The sequence below is a fragment of the Zonotrichia albicollis genome, chromosome 14, assembly GCF_047830755.1.
Source record: "Zonotrichia albicollis isolate bZonAlb1 chromosome 14, bZonAlb1.hap1, whole genome shotgun sequence".
NCBI lineage: Eukaryota > Metazoa > Chordata > Aves > Passeriformes > Passerellidae > Zonotrichia > Zonotrichia albicollis.
The window spans coordinates 6,150,134-6,177,009 of NC_133832.1; the positions used below are offsets into that span (position 1 = coordinate 6,150,134).

The 26,876-nt window shown below is 43.7% G+C and overlaps 1 protein-coding gene across 4 annotated transcripts in view; it reads left to right on the forward strand.

Moving 5' to 3' along the window:
• HTR2C (5-hydroxytryptamine receptor 2C) overlaps positions 1-26,876 on the forward strand; it is a 217,877-nt gene that overhangs the window by 137,637 nt on the left and 53,364 nt on the right. For all 4 annotated transcript variants that reach the window (XM_005484511.4, XM_074551568.1, XM_005484510.4 and 1 more), the window contains exon 2: positions 3,039-3,410. The gene's annotated coding sequence lies outside the window, so the exon portion shown is untranslated. The remainder of the gene's footprint in view (positions 1-3,038; positions 3,411-26,876) is intronic.

Genomic DNA, 26,876 nt, shown 5'->3' on the forward strand with positions numbered 1-26,876 from the left:
CAAAGCTTTTTCAAGGACCAGTTCAAACTCTTGGCTTTTCTTTCCTGTTCTCCTCTAGGCCAGTTTTATTCCCTTTTCATTTTGAGAAACAGCTTCTCTATTGCATTTATCTGTCACATGCCTAACGGCCTCCAGGTCCTGCAAGCTTTAGGGTGATTTAATGTAACTTGTAGGTTTAATTTTGCAGAAATGCTCATGTTGTCTAAATAACACAATATGTATGAAATCTTTGAGGACTGAGTTTGAACCTTCTGGAAGGCTGTTTGGCAGTGTCTCACATTTTTCAGTGTGGCAGAAAGTGCTCCTGAGACTGACAGGCTCTTTGTGCATTCCATACAGATGCTTCAACACTCTTCCCTTGGTTTGTTCTCTGTGTTGTGAAGCCTGAAGAGCTGCAAGACCTTTTCTGCTTTGTCTTTATACTGCTATGAAGCATTGTGTGAATTGTTTCAGATTCTGTTTCCTGTCTAATTGTACACTGCTGTTTAGGCTGGAATAGAGCATGTGTTTAATTTTTCTTGGCCTCGTTACATTTCATTCCCTGCTTCACACATGGCCTGTCCTGTTAGTCCATAAATCTGATCTAATCTAATCACTGTAAATCCTCTCTTTCACCTAGCTGTGTGTCACCAGCAACAGCAGTCACTTTGGAAATTGCTTTCCTGAGAGGTTGTTTTACAAAAGATCAAGGAGGAGGCCCTGTGCACTGTGTAGGGCTGGGGTTTCTCACTTCTGCAAGGCTCAGAGCAGCTGCTGCACTCTGTGCTCTGCTCTTGGGCTCATCTCAGCAGCTGGCGCTGCTGCAGGGCCACCAGCTTGAGGGAGGGCCTTGGGACTGTAGCACAGCAGAGTCTGCACTGGGGTTTGTCACTTGTGTGCAGGATAAATTACATCATATTGGGTGGCCTGGCAAAGCAGAGTTACCAGCTCAGAGCCACTTTTGTTGCAAAAAGGACTTTTTGAAGACAGACATTTTGTGGTACTTGAAAGCAGACAGTGATGCAGAGTGAGGAACCTGCATTGGGTGGTCCATCACAGGACCCCCTTATACACAAACACACTGTGCACATCTTCTGTGCCTCCTGCCTGGCTTCCTTCCCTTTGGAGAGCACTGATGGGCTGATATTTGGTATATTGGTATTACAGTAGGTCTGTGGGTTAGCTGGCACCAGTTACATCAGTAATTTTCCCATTTTCCTTGCTTACAGATGTCATTGCCCTCCCCAAGCTCTTGCTCCCCTGCTGACCCTGCTTTGGGGCTGGTTTGGGGCAGACACTGCTGCAGCCAACACAAATCTGCTCCTGGCCTTCCCTGTGCTGCTGCTGCTGCTGCTTTTGCTGCTCCTTCCCCCTCTCATTTAGCCCTGGGAAGAGATTTTGACTTTTTTGGGTTCCTGCCCAGCCTCTGCATGGAGGCTTCCTTGGAGCTGCTCCAGCTCTGGGCTCTGTGTGAGCTGTGGGGTGCTTGGGGGCAGTTTTGCCATTTTGTTTTCTTGGCCTGTGCAGTAGGGATGTTTTGGAGCAAGATCTGTTCAGTTCAGAGTGTCAGGTGTGACAGTGGTCACAAGGGTTTCAGGATGAGAGAGAGACAAGAATGTTGACTACATGTTCAGAAGGCTTGATTTATTATTTTATGATATATATACTACATTATAACTATACTAAAAAGAAATAGAAGGGAAAGTTCTTAGAAGGCTAGCTAAGCTAAGAATGGAATAAGAATGAATAACAAAGGTCTGTGTCCCAGCAGAGAGCAAGAGCAGCTCTGCTGTTAGTGGTCAGTAAATCCAAACATCCACAGGAGACCAATCTCAGATGCACCTGTTGCATTCCTCAGCAGCAGGCAACCATTCTTTTCATTTTGTTGCTGAGGCCTCACAGCTTCTCAGAAGGGGAAAAATCCTAAAGAAAGGATCTTTATGAAAAGATGTCTTTGACAGTGGCCTGGGCTCCTGTGCTGAATGATTCCCCTTGCCTCTGATTCTGTGTTCCATGATACCTGTAGTGGTTCATGGACACAACTCACTCTTACAGAAGGATGCCATCCACTGTCTTGGATAAATGAGTTTAAGATTCATAAGTAAGAAAAACATGACAAAATTGAAATACTAGTATTTTTTTTTTCTGAATCCCTCCACCTTGTTTTTTATTTCCTTCTGATATTTGACTAATCAGGGAGAGTAAGCAGGGATGGGAACATGCCAGTTTTTGATTGGATTACTGAAGGGCAGTTTCCAAAGCCATGTGACACCACTACAGCAAAATTCAATTAGGATGCTTCATAGAGGTTTTAATTGATTAATGTATTTATTTGATTTTGTGAGGTTTAGTAGCTTTTTAATGATCTTTTGAATGTTTCTGGTTTTTAAATGACTCATATTACTTGTCTTTCTAGCCCAGGGGTGCTGCAGCATCATGTGGCATGCTCTACTGGCTTTTTTCAGTCCACTAGTGACTGCTGAAGATATAAATTCTCCCTGTTGCACAGAAATATGCCAGAGTATTCCCTTCTGCTAATTTTTCAGATGTGCTACTTTAATTAACAAAGCTAATGCTTATGGATCTGATTGCTGAAAAGCTCTGGTGACAGATTAAACCTTCCTGTATGAGCTGGTTTGCTGTGTTTGCAGAGGAACCCTTCAAACCAGTGCAAGCTTGCTTCAGTGGAACCCAGAGAAGAAATTCAGTGATAAACTAGATTAAATAAACAAGTGAAGCAGAGTGGGGGAGAGGGGTGTGAGCTCTTGTTGTGTTTGTGTGATGAAAGCTGCTTACACTTGGATATGTTAATTATGGGCAATTTCTCCTTGGTGTTGTGAGGTTTGAATCACTCAGAACTATGTTTAATGATAAAATACTAAAACCAGAACAAATTCTGAGTAAGCCACAGCTGACCAAGCTGTCCAATTATTGGGATTTTGTCTAATGGACTGATTTAATTGGGATGTTTCAAAGATACTCTAGAAAAGCCACAGATTTAAACTTCAAGGATAAACATTGTTTTCCATTCACCTCTCTCTCTCCATCTCTCTCCCCAGAGATCTCCCTGGCACGTGTGAGTCTCCTCCCTGGTGAGCAGCTCAGCCCAGTGCCACCCCAGGCTCTGAGTGCTTTGGGAAGAGCCCTCTGAGTTCCTGCTAGGGCAGCCCTGAGCCACCAACCTGCCCAGCTCATCACCCAAACTGCTCTGGAGCAGCTCAGAGGGGCTGAATTCCCCATTCCTGCTGTGCTGCCACATCTGCTCCACGCGGAGGAGAGCTGGGGCTCCGTGTCTCCGTGGGATCCTCGCCCTGCTCGCCCACGGCCTCTGCTGCTCCTGCCCCTGCCAGCTGCTCCTCCACCCACCAGATGTGCAAGAGGCTGCAGAGGGCTCCCCTCCCTGAGCACAGGTGCTCTCCTTCCAGAAAAAAGTAAGTGCTGCTTACTCAGCAAGGGCTGGGGCAATGTGTAACTGTGTGTCCAGGTGAGGAAACTGCTGCTCCTTGGGAGCAGGGCACGCCAGAATTCTGGCAGGGCTGGGCTGGGAATGTGCCAGCTCCAGCAAACTGCTCCTAATTTGCCTGGCAAGGCAGCTCTCCCAGATGAAGTGAGATGTGGTGAAGCCAAAATTCTCTTCAGGAAGCTTTATTTGGTTAGAAACGCTTTGTTACCAAATACTGCTTCTGACTAATTCTAACTTTCAACTCGGCTCAGTTCACCTCTGTCTTTGTTTTAAATTCAGTGGTACTTTACACCAAGTGTTCTCATCAGCCAAGCCACTGCTGCATTTGTACACAGGATAGTTTAGTGCTCATCTGTCTCATTTCTTTACTGTCCAAGATGAATCTCAGGGGACTGAAGCTCTGAACCAAGTGGCTTCAGGCTATTCATCTGGAAAGCAGAGCCACTTAGACCTTTGTAAAGAAAATAATTTAGTAATCAGTGCAAGAGGCCAGTCTCTAAGCTAACCCATTCGGAAAAATTGCCAGTGCAGTAACTAGAGACATTTTATGACAATAATACTGATTATGTCCTTCCATTATTGCAAGAATTTCTTCTCCTCTACAACTTCAGGACTGAGTTGGTTTTGCACCAACTTCTATGATCCTGTGCATTAGAAATGGTTTTTAATTTGAGATTGGTGCTGCAGGGCTGGACATTGAGCTGCTGCAATACAGTGGAAGCACTGGGAGGTGAGGAAGACACTGCTGCCCTCCCAGCCCTGTCCATCCTCCCTCAGGACCCCGATCTCTGCTCTCCTGTACAAAGGGGGAGAAGGGGCAGTTTGGGGGTGTTTGTCTGCAGCCCCTGCCTGCCAGCCCACACAATGCCCAGCCCAGGCTCCAGGGGTCTCTGGTGTCCTACCCTGCTCTCCAGCTGTGCCAGTTCAGGGCATTCTCACCCAAACACACAAGGTTAGAACTCTCTTAGGCTGTACACTGTGTTCTGCTAATTAAATATATGTGGTGAGTCTTAGAACTTTAATCTAATCTCAGACTTCAGGCCCTTATCTTAGAGGTTTTCCTTATTCTCTGTGCAAATGAGAAGATGCTTGTGGTCCTGAGCACATTTAGCAGAGTTGTTTCTGTACCTTCCAGTCAGGAAGGATGTCCTGCAGTGCTGGAGTTCAGCCAAACACAAAAAATACTGATTCCATTTTGAAAAATCTTTCTGGCAAGCATAAAGTTTGGGGTGAAACACAGCATAAAATAAAGTGAAGGGGAGACTGGTCTGTAGATATAAGGTTAATGCAAGGTTTTGGATGTATAGTTTATAGTTTTGCTTTTATTTGGATTGCCCATGGTTTGCAAAATTTTGAAATCTTAAGGATTAGGGTAAAGGATCAGGTTCCTCTGTCTGGACTAGTGAGATATTCACTGCTCCCTATCAACAGTTACATGTCATTTAGGGAAAATTCCTGCAGAGGTTTGCTATCCTGGCTTTTTTGCTGTTGGCTGCTACATGGAAAAGATGTGGGGCTAAATTTCCCACCAAGTGGGAGGAGGGGGACAGGTTATTATATGTCTCCATTTCAAACCCAAGCATCTCCAGGCACCACTTCCCCCAGCAGCTCACAGCAAGGCAGTCCAGACTCAGCACACAGATCAAATCCACTGTTTTGCCATCTTGGTTTCATGTGGTAAAGGTTACTGCCAAGTTCAATTAAATACATGGAAAAATAAAAGGAGGAGCAGAAGTGATGTGCCTTGAGGCACAGAAGCCTTTATGGTGCCTCTCACAGGCTCAATTACATTGCTGGCAACTATTTTCAGCACTGTTTTTTGAGCAATGTTAGTGAGGAGAGAGCAGAAAGAAAATAATTCGAAATTGATGTGCCCTAAGGGCTCATCTAGAAGATTTTCACTAGCTTCATAAACACTCTGTACACTTAACCTAAAAAAATATAGCAGAATTGTTTATCTCCTTTGCATAGTCTTGTCTTTCATCTTCTTGATTTTTCTTGTACTATCCTTGTCCCTTAAAATTGAGAGAAATGTATTGAAGTTTACGTACTATAAAATCAGTAGCTATTTGAAGGATGTTTTGAGCAGCACTTGAGCAGAAAGACAAGGTCTGCAGACAAGGTCAAGGCTCCAGGGATGTCTCACTGGTGATTGGAGCCTTGTGAAGTTTCAGACTGCTGCAGCACATCCTCCTCTGATGGGTGGGAATGATTTGTTGGGCTTTGACCAAAAATTAACAATAAAATAACTTCCTGGTGGGGAGACAAAAGCTTTAACATCACCAAACTCGTGGATTTTAACAGTGAAGAACTGTACTTCTGGAGAGGGAAACTATTTCCACAAAAAACCCATGGTTGCTGTCCAGCAGTGAAAACACTGTGAAGAACAACACAAGCGGTGTCTGGGGGAGGCATTTTTCAGTGACAGCTGCAGAGGAATGGCTTTGTGCTTTTCTCAGGAGAGAAAACACCCGTGTGCTCCATGTGATGGTGTCCAGGACTCACTGCCTGCCCTGCTGAGCACCTGGTGGGGATGTCCTGCTGGCCCTGCTGTCTCTGGACCAGGAGCAGGAGAAGCCAGCTCCAGCTGGATTTTATACAGAGCCATTTGTTCCCAAAAGTGCCTGCAGATTTCAATGACTGCTGCAGTTGTCAACAAGTTCCCCCTGCATATTCTGTAATGATTAAGGTCCTTAGAGGTTTTGGACTGCTTATGTTTCTCGGTGTAGCTGCAGATTGTGAACATAAGGGTTGCATCCAGTGATTTAAATAATTAATTGAAAGGCAGAGGTTCCTTTCCTTCTGTGCACTTTGGGTAGGGACATTCCTGCTGATTCCACATTTGAATCACAGAATATTCTGAGTTGGAAGTGACCCCAAGGATCAAAGAGTGTAGGGCGCACAGGGGTCAAACCCAGGCTCTGACCAAGTGAGCTGTGCCTCTGTCCTCTTTGCAGGAAAGGACAGGTAGCTGGATGTGAACTGAAAACTTGTCACTTCTTGCCCTTGACACACACAGTTGCTCTCAGAAGCAGCTGGTGCCTTGCTGCTCCCAGCACCAGAGTGCTTTGTTTGATGACTTAATCAGCATGTTATTCCATTAGGTACCGTTTGTGGGTTCGAATGCAGATTTAGGATGATCGTTTTTGTAATTTAAAATAAAAAGGTAATTTCTTCAAATTCCAAACATGCCCATGGTGAGAGGGGCCATGTCCTGTTCCAGATTTGCTCTGAGGCCAGGTCCAAGCAGGCTGTGTGTTTGTCTGAGCAGTGCAGGGCAGTGGCTTTGCTGGTATTGCACCAAGGCATTCATGAAGGTACAGACTGATAGGAGGCCCAGTGTTTACAGGGCTTTATTTCTGAAAAAGAGAGAAAAGTGTGAGTCCTTCTGCTCCATTACAAAGACTGTTGCTTTTTATGCTGAACAGAGATGTGCTTGTTTTTTTTGTTTCCCCTCTGGAATTAATTGAAACTCTTTAATGATGATTGAATTAAAAGCTTCTTCTCCATATATTTTATGATATTGCAAGAAGCCTGATCTGGTACATTCCAGAAGAGACTTTTCATCCAAATTTACCTTCTGCTGTTCTTGGTTCTAGCTGATACTAGACACTTCAACAGATCCAGTATATTCAGGTTTTTTGGAAAATATAGAAAGGTACATTTCACATTATTGACCTTTGATTTGGCAGTGGATGTGGGTTAGGCTACATCTTACATTTTCTTTTGAAAGGGATTACAACTTTTTCTTTTTTGCAAAAATTCAGTTGCAGCAAAGTGAAGGCCAGCTTTTCATGGGACCTGACCTTTTATTGCTTGGGCTTCCTTCTCACCTTGTTCTGAGTGGTTTTTATGGCTACAATTTCACTGTGTTTAGAGTGCATGGGACCAAACCCAGACTATTATGCTTATGCTGACGACCTTGAGAGCAGGCTTGCTTTGCAGGAGACTCAGGAGTGTTAACAGTTGGCTTCCAATCCTGCATGTACAGTTTAAGTATTAATTTAGCTGCTACACTGCCCTAAAGCTGCAGCATTAATCAGGAGTTAATCAGTAATCCTGTCTTTCACAAACTTTTGTAAGTTTACAGAATTAGAGCTTTCTCTGGCAAAGAAATTTCTTGATCTTGTTAACAAGGAAAACCAGAAGCTTAAAGCTGACAAAAACACAGTGCTGTTGCTTGGATTTTGATTTTATTTTGAATTTCTGTTGTCTGATCATAGCATGCTTCCTCAGTTTGCAGGCAAGGACATGAATGAATTTCATCCACAGCCCCAGGTTTGCCCCAGGCTCTGCTGGGGACAATGGATGTTCTCAGACAGTCATGTTCCTTATCTCCTTCCTTTTCTCCCTAGTGTCTTCCTAACTAGGAGTGCCCAATTGCCTCTTAATTGGCTTCTTTCTTTTAATTGACCATCTCTCCTTCTGGATGGCAGCAGTGCTGACCTGCTTTCTCTGCTGGAGATGCACGTTGTTGTAGCTTGAGACAAGCTGTTAAAAAGAAAAAAAGAGAAAAAGAAATTCGAATTTATCTGGCTTGTGGGTAAGCAGGATCTTAAATGCTGCAATTTGCTTCACAACTCCCTTTAATGAGCGGGAGGGGGCACCTAGCTGTTTTCTTTAGCTTAGGACATCGAATCTATCCCATATGGACAGGAATGTAAGTATTTTTTCCTAATGTCTATTTTTTGTGCTGATTTTTACACATCCTGGGCAGGTCAATCAGTAATTTTGAGTGCAGTGTGTGATTATCACATATCAGAGGTCACCTGAGGCTGTGTTTTGAGCTGAAGACAGGGTGTGCTTTCTGTACCTTGAGAGATATTCCTTTCAGCTCACTGCTCAGCAGACCTTTCCAGAGGCTTTTCCTGGTTTATTTTATTCTTGGCTTCTCCTGACACCCACAATGGCTGCAGGAAGATGGGTGATCTGCATTGCATAAGAGCTGTCAGCAAGCAGGGCTGCCTCCCCTCCCTGTGCCCACCCTGCAGGACCCTCACCAGATCCATTCCAGGGATGGGAATGACTCAGTGCTCTGAAAACTTGTGGGGGATTCTTCCCTGAGAGCAGCAATGGATTAATGTCAGCCAAAAAACAAAAAGCTTCTGCTCCTGAGAGTTATTTCTGTCCATTAGGCAGTGTGCTCTCTCCCTCAGTTAAACACCACAGAGCCCTGGGGTTCCAGCAGAGCTGGCGCTGCTCAGACCAGGTATGGAATAAAAGCTGCTGGGTTAAAGAGGATGTGTGACCACACACAAGGACTTAGGTGCTTAGGGAGATGACTGCTGCAGTCTATTCTTAAATACACTGATTTTATAACTGGTACTTGGAGCAGCCTGGAGAGGCTGGCAGCATTATTGTCCCTGTCTAACCTCTGGCTGGGTTTAAGATACACTGAATTCACACCTTGCCGTTCTGCGTGGCAGCAGGAGACATCAGGAGATCCTGCTTGATGCCAAATCAGCTGATAGATTCAAGAGAAATGCCATTAGAAAGCAGCTTGCTATTATAATGGGAAAGTAGTAAAGGCCCTATCTTCAGACCTCGTACAATGTCCTTGGGTTGGCATTGTGGAGGTGTGAGGTGACATCTGCAGGGATTTCACACAGTGATTTTGGCTTTGGATTGCTGATGGCCCCAGACCAGGTCGAGCACATTGTCACTGTGGCCTGGGCAGTGGCTCAGGGGCCATCCAGAGCAGAGATTTGGCTGAAATTGTGCAGATAAAATAGCACTATTTATGTAACTATCCATCACCCAGCACAATTCTTTGCCTCGCTATCACGCCAGTGAGGTTTTCTTATCACAATCCTTGTTGCCATTGTTGTGTTGTGTAGGAATTAAGATAGGACTCCTGAACTAGGGATAGACAACTTCCTACAGCATTTGCCATGGCAACACCTGTACTGGAATAAAGAGTGCTCAGTACTTAAGATTGTGTTTAATATCCTGCTCAGTGACCTTTTTAAGAGAGCTGAAAGTGCTAATGGCAGGGTAGTCTGTGAAAGGATATGTGCTTCTAATCAGCTTCCCAATGGTAAGATAATAAAAGCAATAATCCTTTCAGGATTCTGCTTCTGTGATCTCTATCTCTATTTTCCAAGGTCACTGAAGGAGTAAGTAGAAGGGAAGATAAGGGAAGATAAGCTTCCAAGGAGAGGAACTGTAGAGAAGTGAAAAACATCACACCCACCAGATTGTTCTGCCTCCAGCTCACAGCGAGGCAGTCACACCATGCAGGGAACAGACCCAGTGGTTTCACAGGGCACAGCAAATTTCCAGTGCAGAATGAACTTCAGCTCGTGGTCCCAAGCACTATCTGATACTTTTAGACTGAGAATTTGGACTTTTAAACAATTTGGCTTGATAGAAGGGAGGAAATTATTTTTACAGTTGATGCCTCTGCTTTGGTTTGGCTTCAGTGATTTTCTTAAGTTTCTTTAAAACTTCTACAGAAAACACGCCACTTACCCCAAAAAATATCATCTGCTGCAGGTAAAAAACCCTATCAACCATTCTTGATGAATTTTTTTAACGTAATAGGTAGGATACAATAGCAAAAAAGGTGTCATTTAAATATCCAAAGTTGTTTCTGTTCTCATCTGTGGTGAACTCTACCCCTCAGTAGCAGCCATCCATTTTCCCTTGACTTCTTTAGGCTCTGTGTACAAGAACCCACTCAGGCTCCTTCCAGTGGTGCCCAGTGACAGGACAAAGGCACTGGGCACAAACTGACACAGGGAGATCCATCAGAACAGCAGGAAAAGTTCTGTGAGGGTGACAAAGCCTGGAGCAGGCTGCCCAGAGAGATGGTGGAGTCTCCTTCTGAGAGACCCAAACCTGCCAGGATGCATTCCTGTGACACCTGCTCTGTGTGAACCAGCCTGAGCAGGGAGCTTGGACTGGATAAACTCCAGAGGTCCCTTCCAACAGCAGCCACTCTGTCATTTGGTGAGCAAGCAGCAAATTTTATTCTCCTGCATAAAAAACATGCTGCATTTTTGTCCAGGCCTTGATTTTTCTTTCTTTAATGTTGGTATAAGTAGAACAAGCAAGGAACACTAAATAATTATTTACTGTAGGTGTTTTGGTTGGTGAAAAAAATGCAGCAAAGTCTCAGTTTGTAGTACTGGGTTTATTTTGGTTGCCAGAGCCCAGCACTGCCTTTCCAGCAGAATTTTTGTCCACAATGTTCTGTTCTTCACCCAGGTGATGTGGGCTCTGCAGCAGCAATGCCTGGCTGGTGGAAGGGCTGCCTGTGATGGGCAGGGTGTGCAGGAGGCAGCCTTGGTCCCCACGTGCTGGGTGGGTGCAGAGGAGACGCAGACATGGGGATTGTGGGCACCAGGATCAAACACTGCTTTCACATGCCAGAAGGAGCCTTGGCATCTAATTGGAACTTGTCACACCAAATCAACCACAAAATTTAATCCCTTATGATTCCAATCTTTTTCTTTGATTTGCTGGCCATGTATTTTTTCTCTTTAGAGCATTACTGTCTGTGTTGAAGCCTGGTTTTATTGCATACTGGGGCACAGTAATGATTTTTTTTTTGGTGTACCATGCTGTGAACATCCAAGCCAAATTGTTGACAGTCTTAATGTGTTTTGGAACAAATGCATTTCCTGAGGAACAATGTGTTCCACCTTATCCTTCAGTTAATACATCAACTCTTCTGCCTCAGGCAGAGATAGTTAGGCTCATGTCTCTTGGTTGTTGCTTTTAATTTGAATTCAGTTATGGACGTTGAAGAAACTGCCTCAGACATTACAATTGCTTTAAATTCACAACAGAAATGGTCCATGAGCCATCAGACTGTTTTCAGACATTCACACTGAGTGCTGAGATTCAGGCATCTTGCTTAGGCTGTGCCAGGCAGCTGCAGGGTGATCACAGACAGTGATATTCAGGTTGAATAAGATTGTAGTTGAATAAGATGGGTCGAGCTCCTCTGCTCAATTAACTGCTGAGCATTTAGCTGCTCTTAAAAGGAAGGGTCCTCTTCAGGTTCCCCCACCCTGCCTTAACTCATGGCTCTATGATCCCACCACTCCTCTTGCATTAATTTTTGCCTTCACTGAATCCATTAGTGACTATTTCAACTTATTAATTAGCTGGGATATTCCCCAGCTGAGAAAAAACAATAAAATAAAGACAGGAAAAAAGCAAAAAGGCTAGTGAGCTGATACAGCTCATTCCAAAGTGCTGAATTTCAGGCATGATGAATTTCCAGTCCAAACCATGCCCAAAATCGTGTTTTCCCTTGGGTGTCTGATGGCACAGCACCAAAGCATGAAAGTTCTGTGAAATAGTCATGACTGTCTTAATTTCACCATCTCCTCTGTCTTTCTGTTACTGCTTCTAGTCTGACCAGCAGAGTGATTACCAAAGAGTTCCAGTTTGATGGAAAGGTGTGCTTTGCTCTCGTGGCTGAGCTAAAAGAGTGAAAACCTTGAGTGTGTTCAGTCCAGGCTTTCTGGAGAGAGAATCCAGGATGAGCCCAGCTGGGGCATTGTGTCTGCTCTATTGCTTCTCCCAGGTTTTATTTCCAAGATATCAGGCCTTGATTTATCTGCTTTTAAAGTGAACATAAGTGTGTTTACATGTTGTACAGATACTGTGTGTCTGAAAAGCTGCTTGAGAGCCTGAGATAATAGAGAAGCTGGGTAATGAAGGAGCCATGCTAAATTAGCTGTTAGGCTTTCTGTAAGAGTTTTCCTTTGAATATACCCATATATTGGTGTTATAAAGACACTTTGAGATATAGTCAGGTAGATTAGTTCACCTGAAGAAAGAACATATCTAAAATTTATTCCCATTTCTCTCTGTATCTAACACAAGCTGATTTCTAAGATGCAAAGCCAGGTTGTGGTGTTCTTCACTTTGCTCTTTCTTTCCCATCCAATTTGACAGCTTGCATGGCTCCTGCCACTGCCCAGGTATGGATGGGGGAAGTTGGCTGTGTTGGTCACAGGACACCTTCAAGCCTGGCTTAAAGCAAGACTTGCTGAGGATTTTCTGGGGAGGTTTCTCCACCACGACCCGGCACTTGCTGTGCAGCTCACCAGAGCTGCCCTGGCCCTGTTGGATGGGTCCTGGGGCTGCTGAAAATCCATCCGTGTCATCAGGATGTGAAGCTGAGCTGATTAGTCATGCTGATTTACAGCAGTGACTAATGGTTGGTGAACTTCTGGGCGCAATCTGAATTTTGGGCAAAGCTGCTTGCTCTGTGGCACTTCCCTGGTTTTGCATATGATTGAAAGAGAGTGGCCTTTCATCTGTAGGTGAAGCAATTTTGGCTGCCCTCTGACAGCTTCTCACAAGGATACTGGGACTTGAGAAAAACATGAATCAATTGGCTTCTGAGAAAAATTCTGAGAACTGGCTCTCTGCCACTCTGCCTGGAAATGGGACAAAAGTAATATCATTGCTCCATTCTCTTTCACTTTGCTGAAAATTTTTCTGGCCAAAATCCTCAGGCTAGAAAAACAGTCCACAAAACCAAAGGGAAAAAAACCCTCAGCAATATGGTTTTGTTGTCAAAAGTGACAGGATTCAGGGTGACTGAAAAAAACCCTGAGTACTTGGCTTCCCTTGGAGAGCTGAAGCAGAGGAATATGGAGTGAACAGTCAAGTGCTAATCTGTGAGGAGCAAGTGGTGTGAATTTTGCCTCGGGAGGAGCTGGTGGTGGGCTGGGGATCTGGAGCTGCACACACCCAGCAGCTTCACTCCCCAGCACTCCCCTAGAACCTCCCAACCTGAAACCTGGGCTGCAGGGAAGGTGCTGCTTCAAAGATGTCGTTTCAGGTTATTTAATCTGTGAAAATTTAGTGTGTGAAAGAGAGGGAAGGGCCAGGACAGGAGAGGAATGGAGCAGGAGTTTGGGGAAATTCTCCAAATTGAGTGGATGAGGGCTGGGACTGCACCTATGGGCAGCAGAGCGGAAAATAAATTAATTTATTTTAATTTATTTTAATGATATGAACACACTTTTTAAAAGTTTAACAAGTTCTCAGAATCAAATTAAAGGAGTTTGTGCAGTCAGCAGTGGGGCAGAGCCCCTCCTGGAGCTGGTGTGACACATGGAGCACTGTCACCTGCTGTGACATTCCCCTCTGGAGTTAACCTCTGGCTGCTGAAAGTCTGTGCTTCTTTCAGCACCTTAAATTTTATCTAATATATTGAATATTATGGACTAATATGTTCATATTTAATAACATTTTTGAGGACACAGAACCAGGCTTGTTTCAGTGTTATCACTAGAATGTAAAAATGCATTTTTCAGGGTCTTTTATACTCAATAGCACGTTTTTATTTTTCCATTCGTGTTTAATTAATTTTGGATTAAAAGGATACCTCTAGAATTAAGTATGCTCATGCCAGTTTAAAATCACTTATTAATATTAATAATATATTTGGACCTTGAACAGAGATTAAATGTTATTGTATTATTTACTTTGAGGCAGCTTAAAAAATGTTAATTGTGAGAAAATCCTGCCTCGAGTAACTAAGGCTATAATTCTAAATGAAACTGATTTAGCTGATCTCATAAATAATTAGTGAAATTGTAAATCAGAGAGATGCTGATTTATTAGCATCTGGTTTTAGATTGTGAATGTAAGAAAATATGAATGGGAAGAGGATGCTGGAAGTGTATCTGTTGGAAAGTAATTATTAGAGAGAGTAAAAGTAATTTATTCAAGATTTAAGATGTCCTTAGCTGACATTATTCAATTTTTTCCCACAGTGAAACAGTGCTAGGGAAAGATTTCCATTGTTATAAAATGAAAGTGGGGGTCATCAAAACTGCTTTGAGGGCCATGAATTTATTGAATGAACTTAGATGAATCAGTAACTTGTATTGAATAAGAAAAAATGAATTTATTTATTATTCTCTGGATAATCTCTCTGTACAGTTTTTTCATCTGGGGTTTTGGGGATTGCATCATAGAATTGGTGAGAGCAAGATGAGGTAAATGAATTGAAACACAGCAAAAACTGAAGGAAAAGCTTGTCCCACCCACTGCAGGGAAGAAACTTCACACCAGTACTAATTTCTCTTAGGTTGGTATCTCAAATACAGCACACACTGTTGTTTGCAGCTGCTTGGTGTGAGCTGTTGGATGCTGTCACTCTTCTTCCACATGCAGGGTTTTCTCCATGGTGTTTGTGGGCAGCTGGGTATTGTATTTGCTGGGAATGTCCCAACAAAGGAGGGAATGATGAATCTGACTCCATGTTCTCAGAAGGCTAATTTATTACTTTATTATACTATATTATATTAAAGAATTGTTTACTATACTAAAGAATACAGAAAATACTTACTGAATACTAAAAAGATAATGATGAAAACTTGTGGCTCTTTTCAGAGTCCCAACACAGCTTGGCACTGATTGGCCAAAGAGTGAAAACAACTCACAGCAGAATCCAATGGAACAATCACCTGTGGGTAAACAATCTCCAAACACATTCCAAACACATGAGCACAACACAGGAGAAGCAAATGAGATAAGAATTGTTTTCCTTTTCTCTGAGGCTTCTTGACCTCCCAGGAGAAAAATCCTGGGCAAAGAGATTTTATCAGAGAATGTGAATGCCACAGATGGTGATGTGGCTTCTGATGCTCACTTTTAATCCTGAAAATGCATGAGGTGCTTCCTTCATCTCCCTCTCCTGTGTGCCAGAGTTACCTCAAGGCCAAGAGCTCTCTCTGTCCTTGGCTCCTGGACCCTTTGTTGTGTTTTCTCTCCCCTGTCCAGCTGCAGAGGGAGAGATGGAGAAGCTCTGGAGGATATCTGGCATCCAGCCAGGGCCAAACCACTGCAGCTTGATCTGTGAAGGGCAGGAATGACAGGGTCCATGGCATTGTGTGCCTGGCAGGGGTCACTTTGTGCTACAGAAATGTCTGGGAATCTGACACGAAACACCAGAAGAAATCCCATTGCTATAATAATTTTTTTTAAGTGTTGGATCTGCAAGAGACTCCCTGCAAACCAGCACCTCTGCTGTTTTCACAGTGCTTCTTTCTCACACATTGCTGTGCCCTAGAGAGCAGAGAAGGATGTTGCTCTCATCTGTTTGCAAACTTCATTCTCATTCCTAGCAGTGGGGTGGATCCCCAGGTATTTCATGTGGTTCTCCCTACCCTCTTGCACCCCTAAAAGGTTTTCTCCCCACAGTGATTGTTCTGTTCTCTGAGCTGCCTTTTGGTGAGCAAGCAGAGGTTGTGTGCATGTGGAAGAACTGAGGTTTAGGTGCCAAAAGAGACTTTGGGCAGGCTGAGTCTCTGAGCCCAAGCTGGAGGTGAGGGATTGCAGGGTGCTGAGCTGAGAGCTCAGTAATGCACCCTGAAAGTCCTTGGAAAAAAGTGTCAGAGACACCATTGACTTAAGATCTGTGGGAAGCTGTTTTTAGCTCTTGCTCATGATGTTGGCATAAGCTACAGATGGCTGAGTTTTTTGTCCTCTGCTTTGTATCTGGTATGCAATGAATACTTTGCTCAGCCTGTAGTGAGACAGTGCTGTCACTGCAATGATTCATCACCTCACTATTGTTCTCTACATGATTTGTCAACCCAAACCCAACTTTAAGAAAATGCCCAGTAGGTTTACAGGATGGGAAAAACACTCAGTAAAGAAGTGAGCTCAGCAGATAATTAGAGACTGTGCTCGTGGCTAATACATTATGGAAATGGCCAGTTCAGTAAATATATGGGGCTAAAATTCAGAAGTACTGAAAGGTAAATTAACAAATAGCAATGGTCTAACCATTCAATTTGCCCCAGTGTAGCCCCTGAATCTCTGTGAGCAAATGTTTATGAGCAGAATTAGCCCGTTTGGCTATGCAGTCTATGCACTGTGTACTTGCTTCCATTTGCAGTAAATTTGCACAAACCCTCTGTATTACAGCATTATACACACAAATAAATCCACGTCCTGGGTCTGCAGGGTGTTTGGTGTGCAGAGGCCAAACTTCAGACTAGTTCTTGATGAGATGACCCAACAAGGGAACTGCAAAGCTGTGCTCAAGTTCTACAGTTGTGGTTTTGAAGAGCAAAGTCCCAGCTCTCTCCTTCTCTATTTACTTTTTCAGTACCCTCATTGAAAAACTAGGAATATTTGGAAAAACTAAGACTGAGCTTGCTTCCTTCTTTAAGGGTTCTCTTTATTTCATTGGCCCTTTTAAGAGTAACTAAATGCATCATAATATACTTTCAATAGCCCTCTGACAGAAATCTTTCTTTTGCCCTTCTTGCAATGTAGGTGGCCTTTATCATGTGTTTCAACACACTCAAGGAAAAAAATATTCACAAAGTTTCAGAAATTGGAAGCAATGTGGGTTTTTATTTTGCTGCTTCCTTCCTGCTCCCATCCCATCTATCTGAAAATCAAGAGATGAAAAAAACCCACACTTTCCAATTTCAGACATTTATTTTGTAGCTACCAGAAAAGGGACCCTGCCAGGTCATGATTTTCTTCATGTGATTCACACAAGTCAGTTTCCCTGGCTGAGTGTTGTCGAGGATGATCTCTCTGTAGCAGAGAAACCTCAATCATTGCTTTCAGCAGAGGTTAACCGAGTTGCCATCTCGAGCAGCTTGGAGGCAGAAAACTGTGGTGAGCGGAGCCGAGCATCCCACGCGGGGCTCTGGCCCTGGGCGCACACGCTGCGAGCTGTGCTCTCCATGCTCCAGGGAATACTCGGTTAAGAAACACTTCTCTTTGTACAAAAACTTTGTGGGTGATACGTGCCAGAATGACACACGGATTGTCACATTTTTGGGGCTCTGGTGTGTTCTGTGTGCCAGGGAAAGCATCGCTTACAGGCGCAGTGACAGCCTGTGCACCTTGGGAAGCAGCGTGTGTAATCCTGGTGCCACCACAGAAGGAGGCTCCCAGAGAGGCAGCCCCAAATCTGTGCGAGTTAAATAAACTTCTGGGAAGTTCAGAGGACTCTCAGTTGAACCATAACTAACGGCAACACACTGAAAAAATAAATTATCAGGTAATTATTAGAGAACAATAACATTGTTAGGCTGATTGGGCTATGCACCAAAGGGCTGTCAATCATGGTTGTTATGAAAAGCAGAGCATTTAGAGGCTGTCAATCACACCTGTTTGTAAAAGCCAGAGGACTTCAGAAATTGTTAAGCCTGAATTTACCAACTGCAAGAATAACAAAAGCAGCCGAGTCTCACGCAAGCCGATATTACAGTTTGTGTAGAAGCTCTTGCGTAACTTTGTGCCTTTATTCATCTGAAAATATCTCATAGCACTGGCAATTTGGAATAGTTTCTTTTTTCTGCTAGCTCCTTTATAGAACTGATTTTAAATTTTTTTTAAGGCTGCTTAAGTGTGTCAAATCTCATAACAAAAATTGACTTTTGCTACATTCCTTTGCTGTGAAGCAAAAATGTCTGAGTTAATATCCAAATAGCAGGGAGCTGGTGCTGGAGCCTTTCAGCTTTTTGAGGTTCACACATTACTGCATATCCAAAACACTGTAGCAAATACCAGCTGGAGATTTTAAAAGGATTCTGGAAATCCTTAACATGGAGGTACTCACCCATAAATGTTGTGGGAAATTACCTGACAAAGACCTGTAGAACATTTACTTTTGAAAAAAGTGTGGAATGTACATACTCATCTGATTTAAACCAAATGTAGAAATCAGTTGTGTATGTGTGTGTGCATATTGTCCTTCCCTTCCCTTCCCTTCCCTTCCCTTCCCTTCCCTTCCCTTCCCTTCCCTTCCCTTCCCTTCCCTTCCCTTCCCTTCCCTTCCCTTCCCTTCCCTTCCCTTCCCTTCCCTTCCCTTCCCTTCCCTTCCCTTCCCTTCCCTTCCCTTCCCTTCCCTTCCCTTCCCTTCCCTTCCCTTCCCTTCCCTTCCCTTCCCTTCCCTTCCCTTCCCTTCCCTTCCCTTCCCTTCCCTTCCCTTCCCTTCCCTTTTTAGACTCAAATTGTGGAGTTTTTGGGAGGAAATATCTTTCTAAAGATACATTTCTGCATTTGAAAGGCTGTACTGTGCCTCACCCCACTGTGCCCTGGATTTGTAACTCATCTCATTTCATAACCAAGGCCAGGTGCAAGCATGTCTGTGTGTTCAGTGTTTACAACACTGCTTGAAAACCTGTTTCTTACTGAATAAATCATGGGTTGCTATTGCCATGAAAGGTTTCCATCAAGGAATCAGTGTAGTTTGGGTTTATCTCAGAACCCCCAGGGCTTTCAGCAGGTTTCTTGCTGCTCTGGGCCCTGCGGGAGCCCCAGCATGAATAATTGTGGCATTAAGCACTACCTAGGCATGAAGGTTTTTATTTATTTTTTCTCATATTGGGAGCTTCATGTTACCAGACCCAGCATCAGGAGCTGGGTGCTAATACCCTTCACTCTTGCCAGGAGTTATTATTGCAATTTTTACGTTGGTTTCCTGTATTGGGCACTTTATTAATCCTGGAGGGAGGGAAGGAGGAGAAGTCCCTGCTCATGGGTTCGCTGTCTTAAAGGAAAGGAAGAGAGGAAAATCTGCCCAAAGCCATCTGGTGAGCTGATGGCAGCCCCAGAGGCAGGAACTCCAATTCTGCAACACTCAGAGGAGTTCCTGAGGTGGACGTGGCCTCACCACCTTCCCAGAGCAATGGAAGCTCCTCAGAGCATCATCCTGCCAAGGCAGGAGCTGCACTCACACAATGGGTAGTTAATTCAGTGAGTTATTAATGCAAATGTTAATAATTGAGCTCAAGTGGTTAATGAGTTTCTAGAGAAAAGATCAAATTATACTCTTCAGATGCGGAGTTAGAATTTTGCCTAATTAGAAGAAATATGTTTTTCCCGTGAGGGGCAGTTGCTGAAGTGACAGTTTGGAGTCTGTTGTGACAGCATTTGCAGAGATGGGTTCCAGCCAAAGAACAGAGCTTTTTTAGTATCTCTGATAGCATAGTAGTTTCTTTTGGAGGCATAATTATGTTGCATTCTTTGCAGAGTTCATTAGGGAAAGAAAAACAAAGAACTTGTGTTCCATGTGGTTGATGTTCACACATTTTTATCTTGGTGTGATAGAAGGAGCTGTTGGATCCTGAGAGTAACATGGTGTCTCTCTCTTTCCCTGCTAGCCTAATAACTCAACCAGTGCTAGATGCAAACAGCTCTTCTAGCCCACAGCTGTTTTTTCAGGAGTCCATCTTTTTTTTTTTTTTTTCTGAGTGAAATCTCAGAATGTGTAAAAATGTTTGAAGGCTTATGTAAACTAGAAAGAAGTTTATGGAACTATTCCCAAGCAGCTACAGTAATAATTATTTCCTTCCTTCCATCTTAGCATTTGCAAGCAAATGTGGTGAGCAAATCTGTGAGTGAGATGCTGGAGGGTGCTGGCACCCCTAAAACACAGCCTGTGCCAGGGGAAAGGGATGTACAAGAGCTGCTCCTTTTCTGACTCCTGTTTTATGAAATCTTCTGAACCTGGGACATTTACTGCAGGGATTTTATGAGGTAATTTCTTAGAAAGCCCAGCCAAACCTTCCTGCAGCTCTCTGTTGGTTTATTCACACTTGCAGAAGCCTTTTCCTCTGCCTAGGGCAAAAAGAAACTCTTCCTGCTGCAGAGGCTGGAGAACTCACCAAAACTAGGTACAGCCCTCCAAATTTTGTGGAGAAACATAATGTGGGTTTAGTCACTTGAAGGGCTGCTCCAACCCTTTCAGGCAATTTGCAGCATCCTCCCTGCCACTGAGGAAACTTCTGCAGCATGTGGGAACACACAGTGGAAATATTCCCTTGTTAAGTGTATTTTCTGTCTGTAACTCTAAGCTATGAGCTGTGAAGATAAATTATAGCAGCTGTGCCACATTTGTTTTGGAAAGAACCTGGTGTTACCCCAGGATACAGCTGTCACTGGGAAAAGGAAGGGAGGAAGTTACTTTTTAAAAGTCATGTAGGAAAATGGTGCTCAGCCTTGAATTCTTCCCAGACCTTTTCCAGTGGAAAGGTCCTTACACAAATAGCAGGAATTTGAGGCAGACATTGTGATAAGAAAAATGACCCAAACCCAGAAGCCTGCTGTTATTCCTTTTTTTTCTTTTTTTGCCCTTAAATTTTTTAAGAATAGTAAATTATTACTGACTTATTTATTAATGACAAGTAGATTTAGATCAAAATCATGCATGGATTATATATATATATATATTGGTGCAAATATATTTACATACATGTACAGAAAACTTATTACCTTTCAGCCTGAGCCTGGATGGTGATAAATTGGGAAGAAATCTTAGTTTGACATGGCAAAGTGTTCTGGTAGGGCAGGCAGGCTCTGTTCTTAGATCACAAAGCACAGTGCAGAGCTTGGTACTCTGTGAAAAACCTCAAAAGCACCAAAGGGAAAAAAAAACAACTGCCAACAAACCAACTCATAAAATGATGCATAAAATGATGGATATCCTGGCAGGAGGAATGGAAGGATTCAGGAGTTCCCTGGTGGTTTGTTGCTGTCCCTGGATCGGCTCTGCATGTGAAGCACCTTGAAGCATGGCAGAAGAGAGGAAGGTGATGAAGTGCACAGAGGTTGTTACTCAAAAATCAGGCTAAAGCTCATAAAAATCAGCACATCAGGCACACAGAGGTGGGTATGGCTTTGCTTTCGATGGTTCTGTGTGAGGTATACCACAGCAAAGGTGCTTCTATTTACCTGTATTGATAAAGAAATTTTCTAAATAAGATTTGTCTAAGAAAATATTTGTTGAATTCTTTCTAGTTGTTGTCTTGTCCAGAATTGTTTAGGATTATAGTTTTGCTCATGTATTCTGTTTTTCTATAGTTTGTGTCATTGAGGACCTCCTATTTTCTGACTTCACAAAGAATGTCAGGAAAATAATAATGCAATCAGGAGTTCACCTCTGGTGTAGTGTGATCAGGAGGTGCTGTTGGGGTGAAATAGTGCAGTGCTGTTATTTGTCAGTGCAGATTTGGTGGTCCCAAAGCACAGGTTAGGACTAGGCCTTGCCTGTTTGTCTCTAATTTTTATTTTGGCTTCTTTAATTTCTGTTTTGATGCTGACAGCAGAGATGAATTTATTCTCCAAAATGGTTTTAATCTGAGGTGATCTCACTAGCAAGGAAATGTTCAGCTGACTGCTGACAAAACATCTGTCGGCAAAAGGCTCAGAAAAATCAAACACATTCCTCTTTTAGGGGGTATAACCTGTGGTTTTACTCAGGCTCTGTGGACTTTGGTTCATATAAGGTTTCTGTTATGTTTTTTCAAATATTAAAAAAAAAAAGAAAGAAAAGTGGAGCTTTAAAAAAATCTCTCATTGAAGTTGTTGAGTGCAAAGTCACTGGCCTTAAGATAACTTTAAGAAACATGAGTCAAGTGCCCAAGATCAGAAAATCCAGAAGATAACACACCCTGCTTTTATATATATTTTTGCTTTCTGTTTCTGAAGCCTTTAGGAGGTTGTCCTGGTTTAGGACAAATTAGGGGGAAATCTCCAAGAGGGAGCCCCCCAGAACAAAACAAACCTCCAACCACCCCTCCCCCAACACCGGGTTCGGGAAGGAATTTCTCGGAGGAGCAAAGTGGAAAACAAAACCTATTTATTTACAAGTAACAAAAGAACACTCCCCAACACAAGAAAAGAAAAGGGACCAGACTGTGTTGTGGAGGGCGCCGAATCTTCTCTAGCAGGCTTCGGGTGTCCTGGAGCTCGCAGGTTCGATCCGGAGCCGGTCCAGTATCTTGGGGGAGGGTAAGAAAGAGAGAGAGAGAACAAAAGAAAAAGGAAAAAAAAAACAGCGCAAAAGCAAAAAGCAAGCAAGCAAGCAAGCAAGCAAGCAAGCAGCAGCTAGCCAAAGCCAAGCAGCCAAAGCCAAAAGCCAAAAGTGCCTGGTCACACCCCCCCCCACCCCCCCCCCCCCCCCCCCCTCCTCTCTTCCCCATCCCGCCACAGCCAGACTGCCGGGGGGGGGGGGGTGGGGGAAAAGGCACAGCTGCCAGACATAACACACGATATTGGGATAAAGGCTGTCACCCCACGACAGAGGTGTATTTTTCTTGTTTTGTCTGCAGCCCTGAGACCTTCTGTCTGTAAGGACTGGAATTTAAAAACCCAAGACACAAGACACTAAAAGACTTGCAAAGAAAACCTATGGCAGTTTGCACTACTGGACCAGTTTCATTTTTCCCAAAGCAATATGAAAGCAGGGATGGAATAATTTACACTGCCATCACTTCTCATAGCTGGTCTGGGCTTTTGCAGCTTAAAAGAAAGGAAGTAAAAAAAAATAATTTGGTATTAAATAGTAGCAAGTGAAAGCAAGAAGTATTTTAAGTTGTTTGCAAGAATTCCTTATAATCTTTGAAAAATGTTATTATTGAAGTTCAGCCTTGTCCTGTATTTCAGTAATTTCAGTAAAACCAGCTTATTCTGTGTTTTCCTCTTATGTGTAAGACTCAGAAGTGTGAGGGGCTATCTCTGTGTCCCTCCTGGGGAAAGGCAGGATGGAGCATTTGGCTTTGATGTAAGCTCTTGCTTTTCCTTGCTCTTTATTCTTACCTTTTTAAAGAAGCGCATTACTTTAACAAGCAGGCCACCAAAATAGCTCTTGTTCTCAAGGGATGGCCTTGTTTTGCCAGCTTTGCCCAGCCTGCCCTCCGTGCTGCACCGGCGGCTGTGGCTGGGCAGGGTGAGGAGCGAGCCTGTCCCTGAGCTCTCGGGGTGATGGTTTTGTCCCACCCTGCTCAGCAGCAAATCTCTGCTGGCTCTGGGTGGGCAGTGCAGCCCCTGGGCTCTCAGTGAGCCCTGGGCTCCCATTCAGAGCTGAGCTCGTGTTTCTCAGGGCTCTGCTCTGCACCACAGGATGATGTTGTTGGCAGAGCAAAGCCCTTCTGCATCCAAATCACTACAATGGTGCTTTTATCTGCAAAGCACAAAGTATAATCTGCTTCAGTTTTCTAAATGAGTTTAATGCTATGGAAGCATCAAAGAGAAAAACTTTTGTTTGGTATTGTTATGCCTTATGAATCCTCAATGAAGTTACAAGCTCTAGGTTTTGGTGGTGGGTTTTTTTTGGCTTTCATCCTTGGTTCTGTGCTTGAACAATGTCCTCCCACACAGCTTTGCTGGAGAAGGAAAAGCAGGATTAAGTTAATGTTTCTTTACTTTCAGAGCTCTTCTCTGTCCAGGACAGAGCTGTCTGTGGGTTTTGTGGGGCTCAAATCCCTACATTTGGTGAAGTTTCTGTGCCTTACATCAGTGTATGCTCTGGTAACAATACCTGCATCACCCCTTGGTCTTCAGCCAATGTAAAGTCTCACAACTTTAGAAATGAAAGAGATTTAAGGTAACATGTCTTAATTTGTGCTTGCCATAAGCTCAAACAGGATCCTCTCATGTCCCATGCTTATTTTTGATTGATACAAACTGCTGCAAGAGGATTTCTTGGTTTGCTTCAGCTGTGCATAGGTGACTTTCTCCAGTGTTTCAGAGATGTTTGGTTTCTATCTTCCATCTCAGCTGCTCTCACAGCCACAGATGAACACTGAGACTGCAGTTAGGTTTGAAATGCTCAGTTTTGCTTACAAGCTGTAAACTGATTATTTCTACCCACTGTGTGTTTAATGACTGTGATGCCTTGTGAAGGCTGACCTAGAACAGATGCTGGACAGAACTAAAGAATAAAGTAGGGATTTATTCAAAGGCCTCAGTGGATCCACCTTGGGCAGCACAAGAGCCCAGCCAGGGCTGCACCCAAGATGAACCAAAATGGTCACAAAATGGACGACTGGTCATGAGGTCTCTCCCTTTGATCAGTTCTGCTCCATTTGCATCTTGCAGTTCATTGTCCAATTCCAGCTTTAGCCCAGGCAGTCCCATCCTGCTTGTTTTTCTCTCTCCAGCCCATGGTGTTTGTGCTCTGGGCCTGAGATTTGGATCATTTGCCCTTGGTCCCCAGCTAGAGCAGGAATTTTGTCTCCCTACTCTGTGCATAGAGCTCAGCATCCCCTCATAGGAAGCTCAGAAGTACACACTAAAGCAGCACAAAATCTGAAAAATAGAAAAGCTAAACCCTGAGGCATTAACTGCTGGTTGCCTGATCCATTCCTGAGGTTTTACACAGCTTACATGGTGCTCCCCACTTTGGTGAACATGTGTGCCTTCACCCAGTCCTCTTTCTGGTGCAATGATGGCTGTTCCCAGGTTTTGGAAGTGCTCTGGAATAATGTTCCCATGTCTGTTTTGCCAGATCTTGCTTTCTTTGAAGCTCTTGTGAAGTGCTGTGCAGCAGCACATCACCACCAGCAGTTTTTGCTATCCACCATGGATGATGTTCTTGCCCAGAGGGGTTTTCCATCACAGAGCATCCTCCTGTTCTGTGTCAGTGTCTGTACTGAGCTCCTTGGCTTTCTAACAGCTCAGACTTGCAGAACAAAGTGCTTAAGTAAGATACTGTTTTTAAGGACATTGAGAGGTCTGTTATAATTTGGAGCAGAGAATTCTGCCTGGGGCAAACTCTGTAACTGGAATCCTGGCTTGTGGCACACAATTCTCCTGCAGTAGAGTTCAGGCTTCTGCATCCCACCTTCTCCAGCCTTAAGGAAGGGGCACATACCGAAGGAGGGAATTTGTTTTTACTTCTGGGATTTCCTGAGATGGTTCACTAAAGGCCCTGCAAGCTACAGGTTCAAACCATGCATCTCACACATCAGCCACAGCATGGTCCAGAGATTCTTGCTCTCAGGTTTTAGGGAGACAGCAGGGAGTGGTGGCAGCAGGTATTGTGCCATGTGCCCTGGACTGAAGGGCACAATTTCAGCCCCACAAACTTATTCCAGATAAATTCTGCATTGTGATGCTACTAATTCTAACATCAACAGGCTGGGACAGGCTCCTGTTGACCTGTATGGATGAGGCTGATTTCAGCCTCACTGAGTGGTTACTACTTCTAATTTATATTTGGGCTTTCTAATTTCTATTTTTAGCTTGATAGAACTGGGATCTGAAAAAGTGTTGGCTACTTTTTTGCCCTTTATACCCAAATCTTCTCTGAGGGTCAGATGTGTGTGGGAGAAAAACATTGCCAGTGTAATTTTTAAATTACATGATGATATTTGTTAGGTCACCTGAACAGGGAAGTATTTTATTGCCTGCTAATTAATGGGAGTAACATAATTGTTTCCATTTTAGAGTAGTACTATTTATCAAAGTGTGTTTGTAAAGGTTACACTGCCTGGTGTAAAACTGCTTAAAATATTGTTACTTTAGATATTTCCATGAATATATGTTTGTAGTGGTTTTGGAAAATGAAAATGTGGGATGCAATTTATTGAGACAGAACTCAAGAGGTGTTTGTATTATTGCACAAATATACCCAGGCCCCATTTCTGCAACTGTTCCAAGCTGGCTGATACAGGGGACAATACCTCCTTTTGTCTGTAATGTGCAGGAAATGGGCAAAAAAAATGGTAGCAATACAGGGATCAGGGCTGTGGGCTTTTGCTTCCTGGCTTTTTTAGATCAGCAGTCAGTGTAATTAGTTAACCCAGCCTGCAGAGCAGTTGTATGTGTTTGTCAGAAAGTGTGTGCATCAGGAATCCCAAACTGCCCTGGGTGCAGCTCAGCCCGGCTGGGTGGTGTGAGCCTCACCCCCACTCTGACCATTAAAGGGCTCGGTGCCCAGAGAGGTTTCTGTGCTGCTCATTCCCTGGCCCCAGCCTCATTTGATGTCTCTCTGTGCCCTGCTTGCTGTGTGCTGTAGGTGTGCTTCTGAACTAAAGCAATTTCTGTCTCAAACTGTTCCAGTGTTTGAACTCTGGCAAGAAAGGGACACGCTCCTTGCTCAAAGACTTCAGATGTTGCCTCCAAACATGGTTTTGCTGCACTCACTGGGCACAGCAAAACTCTCATTCACTTACAATCAATAGTGCCAGCACCCAAATTATTTTGGTTTGTGGTGATAGTGAATTTGCTGGAGGTCAGAAGCCAGGAATGATGGAGCTGCCCTGTTGTTTCTGATGGAGTATTTCCCTTGTGTGAAAGCCTTGCTGTTTCCAGAGGAACAAAAGTGTTTCTCTTTCAAACCTACTTTCAGTGGATGTGGATGTGTGTTTTTCTCCACTTGACAACTGGTGGTTTGTCACTTCCTTAACTCTGAGCTGTTCACAGAGATATTACGTTGCTGACAAAGTGGAAGCAATTTAGTAATCACTTACAAGAGAAAATCGACACCATTAGAGTTCAGCTGTCTTTGTTTCAGCCATTAAAACGCAGACACTGCCTGATTCATGTATAAATTGCTATGATAGTTTCATTGTCTTTCCTCTCCGGGGTTGAATAAAAGTGCATTTGGTGCCCTCCCTTTGAAGGAGAGCCTGGTCCCTGGCACATTGCTCACATGGGGACAGCTCCCCTTGGTCTGTGACCCCACACTGCAGCACCCACA